The sequence below is a fragment of the Temnothorax nylanderi genome, unplaced genomic scaffold, assembly GCF_030848795.1.
Source record: "Temnothorax nylanderi isolate EJ_2023f unplaced genomic scaffold, tnyl_v1.0 TNYL_tig0544_pilon, whole genome shotgun sequence".
NCBI lineage: Eukaryota > Metazoa > Arthropoda > Insecta > Hymenoptera > Formicidae > Temnothorax > Temnothorax nylanderi.
In genome coordinates, this window is record NW_027249606.1 from 111,097 (window position 1) to 117,850 (window position 6,754).

The 6,754-nt window shown below is 43.0% G+C and overlaps 1 long non-coding RNA gene across 1 annotated transcript; it reads left to right on the forward strand.

Annotated features, from left to right (window-relative positions):
- The first annotated feature begins 784 nt into the window (after window positions 1–784).
- LOC139783805 (uncharacterized) lies at window positions 785–1,641 on the forward strand. The gene is made up of 3 exons (XR_011721386.1): window positions 785–1,154; window positions 1,240–1,341; window positions 1,497–1,641. It is a non-coding gene; the product is annotated as an uncharacterized lncRNA (long non-coding RNA).
- The last annotated feature ends 5,113 nt before the right edge of the window (window positions 1,642–6,754 follow it).

Below are 6,754 nucleotides of genomic sequence, written 5' to 3' on the forward strand. Positions count from 1 at the left end.
CGGATCGACAACTTCGACAAGATGTCCGACCGCCGACGTCCGACTTCGTGTTCGTGGCTTCGTGCCCGATCGACTCTCATCGGGGCGACTTCGGCTCGCCTATGCGCGCGCATCAACACGCCGCCTTCGGACTTAGCCGATTCGGCGTCGTCGGTGAAAGCAACACACCGCGAGCGGACTTTATCTTCTGATCCGTAATAATTTATATATTCTGAGTAGTATACGAGAATTTACGAAAAATAATGTATTATTGTGAGATATTACAAGTACATTCTGAGAATTTACGAAAAATAATGTACTACTGTAAGATATTACAAGTACATCCTGAGAATTTACGAAAAATAATGTACTACTAGAGATGTTATAAAAATGTTCCAGGTATGTTATATACGGTACGTATATTTACAGTACGAGTACAGAACATTCGAAAGATATCATGTGCTGTATTGGTAACTATAAGGTCACTTTTTTCAATTTCTTGGTAAGTTAACTAATAATTAAATTATACGTCTGTCTTTATTTTATCTTTAAATTAGACAAGTCCAGACGTGATGATTTAACAATTAGTTAGCTTACCAAAAAGTTGAAAAAACCGGCCCTAATTGTCACATAAACTATATGTAAAATATTTAATAATATACTTTGTATTTGTGTGTAGGAGAATTACAGTTTGGAATTTTGTACAAAGATCTTGATTTCTCTTGTGACACACTTAACTGTACATTTGACAATAAAAACATATTAATAAGATTACATGATGATGTACGATATATTATCTACAATGAAGTAAATAGTACAGATGTTACTAAAAATAATGTTAAAAATGACACTGAAAGACAAGTTAGTGAAATAATAAACAATGAAGATGAAATAGGAAGAGAGGAAAACAGAAATCAAACATACTCATGGTCAGATGCCAGTATCAAATTATTTTTATCTTTATATAAAGAAAAAAGTGTTGAACTTGCAAACAGAAAAATAAAAACCAAAAAGATAATGTGGCAGAAAATATCTGAAATTATGAATTTAAAAGGCTATAACGTAACAACGACTCAAGTAGAGAATAAGTACAAGTCGTTAGAAAGATCATACAAAAATACAATAGCACATAACAAACAAACAGGTAGAAATAGAATGACCTGCCCCTTTCAAACGTAAGTATTAGAAGTTAATATATAACGAATAATTAAAAACATATCTTTATAAATATATATTTTAAAAAGCATTCTTTTGTTATAGGGAATTGACAGAACTGTTAGGTTAGAAACACAATATTGAGCCTTTGGTCCTATCAGGAAACAAAGGTACTACATTCAGAAGCGACATAAGACAAACTACTTTGTAAGTATTATAGAAGACATCTAAAAAGCAATATTTTATAATAAATATTCATACATTACAACGAACAGATATAGTATATGTAAAAACACACATACACAGTTTTATTTATGTATAATATATATGAAACTTTGCATTTATTTATCACAATGTTATAGACGTTTTGATGAAGGAAATGAAGAAACTGAAAATATTTCTCCCAATATTACAAATTTGAATAGGAACATAGACTCATGTAAAAATAATAACTCATATGACATTAATGAAGCAAAAATTAATTCTGCACAAACTCATCCAGTAATAAATAATCAGTACAAAATTACCTTTTTTAAAAAAGGTAAAAAAAAGTGCCAAGTACACGCAATGTATTTTGTAAATTCAATCGAAAAATTATCTCACAAAATTGTCTCACAAAAATTGTCTCACAAAATTATTAAATTACAAAATTGTTATTTTATTCAATCCAAGTGATATCTACCTCGAAAAAACCTAAATAACAAGTGGTATCTATTTAAAAAAAAAATACGTGAAATTATTTAATACTGCGCCAATTACAAAGAGAGAATATATATATATATATATACCTTAACAAAATTATTTTTATATCACGAAATTGCGTTACCAAACTCAATCTAAGTGATATATACCTTAACAAAATTATATCACAAAATTGTTTTACCTAACTCAACCTAAGTGATATGTTATTTCAAAAAAATATATGAAATCTTTAAATTACACCAACTACAAAGAGAATATATATATTGCTTTGAAAAATAATTGTTAGAAGGTTCAGAGGATGGATAGTCAGGGTCGGTTAAAAAGGCACACGGCAATGTACAATGGCACTCTCAATTTATTATAAAGAGAAATACTTCGGGCGACGTGCGTTCTCGGAAAACGATCACGAGGGAACGGGGAGAGAGCGAGTAGATGCGCGGGCAGCGCGCTTAAGTCATTGGTAAAGAATACAATAGATGTCAGTGCTCTATATGCGAAGAGTGATCGTGGGTCGTACAAATACGCGTCGCGCGCTAACACCCCCCCTCGATCTGCGATCAGTCTTCTTTCCTGGGAATGCGTGAAGTCCGGACATCTCGGTGCATCTCAAATGTTTAGGTCTGGGAAGTCCCTTCGTGAGCATGTCCGCAGGCATGTCGTCTGTTGAAACGTGAGTAATCTTCAAAAGTTTGTGGCTCAGAGCTTCCCGGATGAAGTGATGACGCATGTCAATATGCTTGCTCCGAGAATGATAGACTGGGTTTTGAGCTAACTTCAATGCTCCCAGATTGTCGTTGAAAATAGTAATGTCAGCTAGGTCATGGAAACCCAGCTGCTCCAGAAATCTGCGTAGGTAGATAGCTTCTTTGGCACATTCCGTCAGCCCCATGTACTCCGCCTCCGTCGAAGATAAGGCGACCGTCGGTTGCTTCCTGGAATCCCAAGAAATGGGACTGCCGGACAGCTTGAATAGAAAGCCTGTATAAGATCTCCGATCTTCTCGACAGCTGCCCCAGTCGGCATCAACGAAGCCTTCGATGGGCCTGGAATCTCTTCGGTATGTAAGTCCTAGATCTCTGGATCCCTTTAAGTAACGGAGGACTCGTTTGGCTGCGGTCCAGTGCTCCTTGCCGTAACAGTTATTGAATTGTCCTAAATAACTGACAGCAAAACTTATGTCGGGACGCGTCGTGACAGCTAGGTAGGTCAGGGCGCCCACGAGTTCCCGATAGGGAAGATTTGACTCTTCCTCACTTGAATCATCCTTCTTGGTCAGCTTTACACAAGTGTCCACCGGAGTGCTGACTGGATTGCAGTCGGTCATCCCAAAACGCTTGAGTATGTCGTCGATATAGCCCCGTTGATGCATGGTCACCTCGTTTAGACCAACGTTGAACTCCACGTTGAGGCAATAGCCCACCTCGCCAAGGTCCTTGATGTCAAATCGATTAGACATCTCCTCACGAAACTTCGCGATGACCGATAAGTTGCGGGATGCGAACAAATGTCGTCAACGTAGACGACGATAATAGCGAGGTCATCTCCTTCTCCAATAAAATACACGCAGGGGTCAGCATCGGAAGGGATGGCTCCGAATTCCTTTAATGTATGGTCTAGTTTCTCGTACCAATTTCTCCCGGCTTGCGCAAAACCGTACAGAGATTTCATTAAGAGACACACTTTGTCTCCGCTTAACAAGTCCTGCAACATCTTCTCGGCTTCAAGAGCTAAAACTTGGATCGTCCTTATCTTCAGAAATCGTCCTCAAGATCCCGATCAGTTGCTTTGGGGTTCCATTAGAATCCGTTCGTCGAGGTCTCCGTTCAGGTAGGCGGTCGTTATGTCAAAATGATGCATCTTCATCCCAAGACGAGCAGATAACGACGCGATTAGACGTATCGATCCTTGTCGGGCTACCGGCGCAAAAGTCTCCTTAAAATGTAACCCAGGCTGCTGGCTGAATCCCTGAGCGACCAGACGAGCCTTCCGTCTGTGAGAGTTCCATCCGAGTTGAATTTATTGCGCAAAACAATACGACTCCCAATGGTAGTGGAATTCTTCGGTCGGTCGATGAGTTGCCACGTTTTATTTCGCAGGACGGATTTAATTTCGGATACCATGGCATCATGCCATTCCTCAGCCTCTGGACTCGACATCGCCTGTTTCATGGGTACCTCGGACATAAGAGCGATATTTTCTTCAGCATACGCGACTTCCGCAACAGCTGGTGAATAAATCTTACGGGGTCTTCCCCTTTCCCCGGTTCTCAAAACTCTCGGTCTTCCTCGTCCCCTGGACGAAGCTCGTAACGGCTCTGGTGGAGTCTCTTCGTCGTTGCCTTCTTCGTTGGCCTGTTCCTCGTCAGGAGATGATAACTCAATGTCGATGAACTCAGGTTCCTTATCCGTCTTCTCGGTCAAAGCTTTCCCCTCTTGTTCACCATTTAGTAAAGGAATGGGACTCTCGGGACGTGACTTCATGTCCTCGATAAACTTAACGTCGCGAGATACAATGACCTTACTCTCTTCGGGTAGCCATACCCTAAATCCTTTGGATTCCGTGGAGTAGCCCAAGAAGATACCTTCCTTGGAGCGTGGATCTAATTTTCCTCGATTAGGTTCTCTGCTCAGGCAAAATAAACGACATCCGAATTCCTTGAAGTGTCCAACATCAGGTACGTTCCCGGTCCATAGTTGATATGGCGTTAGACCATTAAGGCTTCTTGATGGACATCGGTTCCGAATGTAATTGGCCGTGTTAACCGCCTCGGCCCAAAACTTAGGAGGTAGTCCTGACTGCGTAGTAAACATCTCGCCATATCCAGGTAGGGTGCGGTTTCGCCGCTCTGCGATCCCGTTTTGCTCGGGATTGTATGGGACCGTAAGTCGCCTGGTAATGCCTTTTTCTCTCAAGAAATTATCGAAGTCCTTGCCTGTAAATTCCAAGCCATTATCAGTCTGAAAGCACTTGACCTTTTACCTGTTTGGTTTTCTGCAAGTGTGATAAACTCCTTGGTCGCCTGAAGAGCCTCATTTTTGTGTCGCAAAAAACGAACTTCGCTCCATCTCGAGTGATCATCTATGAACTCGATGAAGTATCGTCGCTTCCCCATAGACTCGAACCGGAAGGGGCCACATACATCCGAATGGATCAAATCGAGAAGTTCCGAGGACTCTGTTGGACTTCTTTGGAAATGCTGCGCGAGTCATCTTTCCCCTGAGACAGACTTCACAGGTGAGTTCCTTTGCAGAATCGAACTTTAAAACCGTTGATGGTTCCGTGTCCGCTGAGCTTCGGATGAGATCCCTCGCGTTTACATGACCGAGCCTACGGTGCCACAGCTCAAAGTCCGAGAGATCTCCGATGTAGATAACGCACAGCTTGGCTCTGAAGGTTTATCTTGTCCTGGATTCACGTGCGAAATATAAACCGCCGATCCTGTCCGCGACCAGTTTGACGCTTCCGTCTCCGTCTAGTACCTTCGCGTTCCTTCTTGGTAAACATAACGTTGAAGCCGTTATCCGTTATTCTGCTTACGGACATTAAATTTGTACCGTAGATCCGGAAACGTGTAGAGTCTTGTTTAATGACAGGAGCTTATTCTCGCCGTATACGTCGGCCGTCACCATCACCTTGCCCTCAGCGGTCGTTTCGGTTGAAGCACTGCTCGCCAGATTCAACTTTCCCGGTCTTGAATCGCTTACTTCACAAAAAGCTTCTATCTCGCCGCAAAGATGTGTAGAAGCGCCGCTGTCCAACACCACATTCGACGTGGCTCAATCGCGCTGGCTTGTAGAGCGACGTCTGCACATAATGACACCTGCTCGGCACTTTTTGCTGACTGATTCTTATCGGACTTCGAAGGGCAATTTGCGGCCTTGTGACCCTGCTTGTTGCACTTATAGCAGCGAATTTTACTGCTCTTGTCGTCTGCTTGCGCATTGTCCTTACGCTCGTGCGCGGTCGATTTGTTGTCGCGTCTTCGGCCCTTGTACTTATTGACGAACATTGCCTTGGCGCCAGCGTTGTGTGCCTCGCCCTTTCGCGCCTCGTTCTCCTCGACGATCTTAATACGCAGGGTATCGGGTGTGGGCAATTCGTCGCGAGCTTCAATAGCGCATCTGAAATTATCGAAACTCGCCGGCAGGCTATATAGAAGCATCGTTGCCAGTACATCAGGATGTATGTCGACCTGCATATCTTGTAATTTGTCGACTGCATCGAAAAACTTACTCATATGTTCGCGAACGTCGCTGCCTTCCTCCATTCGATGAAGCATGAGCCGCTTTAGTAATGTAGCTTTCCTGGCGGGTCCTCGCGATTGGTATGTTCCCTCTAATTTCAGCCAGACATCGCGCGCAGTAGTGCAGCCTTTAATCTGCTTCAGCTCAGAACTGCCGATCGCCAAAATGATGTCGGATTTCGCCTTAGCATCGCCCTTTTCCCACGCTTTCCGTACGGCTTCCGTTGCGGCGGTCGCCGCCACAACCTCAGGCTTCGCTAGTTCACCGCTCACGTACGACCAGGCATCGTTTTTGACAAGGAGAGCTTCCATATGGAGCTTCCATGTATCGTAATTGTCCTTTCCGAGACACTCGTACGCGTCACGCCCGCGGTGTTCATGATTGAACAGGTTAACTTTTGCCGTACCGCAGTATTCACTATTTCGACTATCGCGGCGCACCTGGCCCATAACCTGTTAGAAGGTTCAGAGGATGGATAGTCAGGGTCGGTTAAAAAGGCACACGGCAATGTACAATGGCACGCTCAATTTATTATAAAGATAAATACTCGGCTACGTGCGTTCTCGAAAAACGATCACGATGGAACGGGGATAGAGCGAGTAGATTGCTCGGGCAGCGCGCTTAAGTCATTGGTAAAGAATACATAGATGTCAGTGCTCTATATGCGAAGAGTG